Source organism: Triticum dicoccoides, chromosome 1A (assembly GCF_002162155.2).
Source record: "Triticum dicoccoides isolate Atlit2015 ecotype Zavitan chromosome 1A, WEW_v2.0, whole genome shotgun sequence".
Taxonomy (NCBI): Eukaryota; Viridiplantae; Streptophyta; class Magnoliopsida; order Poales; family Poaceae; genus Triticum; species Triticum dicoccoides.
The window spans coordinates 281,473,769-281,475,367 of NC_041380.1; positions in this window are offsets into that span (position 1 = coordinate 281,473,769).

Below are 1,599 nucleotides of genomic sequence, written 5' to 3' on the forward strand. Positions count from 1 at the left end.
GACCCACCGGGCTGCCTCGACCACTCCTCGCTAGACGCCTCGCTGCCCCCCGCCGTCGCCGGCGCCATCCTCCTCAAGCCGCCATCCCGCGTGGATCCGGTCTGGGCCGTCGATGCCCCGCGCCTCCCGTCGCCTCCCCGACCCCATCTTCCTCCCTCGATGGCCTGCATCCACTCCGACGCGTCGTCCCCGTCGCCGTCCTCACGCACCCCTGCCCCGTACCCTACCTCCCGCGGTGAGGCCACGGCCTTCCCCTTCTCTGCCCTGCTCACTTGTCAATCGGGCCACTCGTCGCCGCACCGCGTGCACGGCTCCTCCTTGACACGTCCGCCGCGCCGTCGCCGCGCACACGCACTGGTCACGCCCGCTTGCCGCGCCCACTAGCGTCGCGCCCGCACGCGCATCGCCCGAGCCATGGCTGACCCCCTGCTGCTGTTCTACCTCACCGGCGCGCCCCTCACCGTGGCTCTCCGCTCCCGCGCCGGAGCTCGCGACCGCTACCCACCTATGGCTGCTGCTTGCTGCTCACGCCACCGAGTCCGCGCCACCGAGCCACCCCCGCCTAACCGCGTCGTTGTGCTCGGTCTGCTGTTGTGGCCTGTGCGCTGCTTGCTCCCCACCCCCGCCTACCTCTGCCGCTGGCTCGCGCCCACCCAGGCCGCCCCAGTCCACCTGCCTCCCTCTGCTCCATCACCCTGCCGTGGCCGCCGGCGCCCAGTCGGGTGCGCCCCTGACGGCCACGCCCAGCGCCCGGTGCCCGTTCGCCCGAGCCGCCCTGTAGTGCCCGTGCCCGTTAGGCCTTGGCCCTATGACAAGTGGGGCACACCCCTAGAATGATTTAAAAAAGGATTAAAATAAATAATTAAAAATAAAAATAATTAATTAACTAACTAAATAATTAACTTAATTAATTTTGATTAAATTAAATAATTATGATTAATTAACCTAATGACTAATTAACCTAATTAACTAGTGTTAATTATCTAACACAGTATGACAGTGGGGCCCACCCCCTAATTAATACTAATTAGGTTAATTAAATTCTTTAATTAAAATGTGTCACTGACCAGTGGGACCCACTGGTCAGGTTGACCAGTCAACCCCCGTTGACTGCTGACGTCAACATGACATCATGCTGATGTCATAAATCCATTTTCGAATTAGATTAAATAATTAATTAAAATCTAGAAATTAATAAAATCTTTAGAAAATCATATCTTTTAATCCGTAACTCGGATTAAATTATTTTCCACATGAAAGTTGCTCAGAATGACGAGACGAATCCGGATACGTAGCCCGTTCGTCCGCCGCGCATCCCTAACATAGCGAACATGCAACTTTCCCCCTCTGGCTCCTCTGCCCAAAAACACGAAACACCGGGGATAATTTCCCGGATGTCCCCCCCCCCTTCACCGGTACCACCTCGTACCGCGTTAGGGCACACCTAGCATCACGCTTTGTCATGTCATGCATCGTCATGCATTTGTTTGCAATATATTTATTGTTTCTTCCCCCTCTTCTCTCGCTAGACACCGAGACCGACGTTGCTGCTACCCAGTACGACTACGGTGTTGACGACCCCTCTCTCTTACCAAAGCA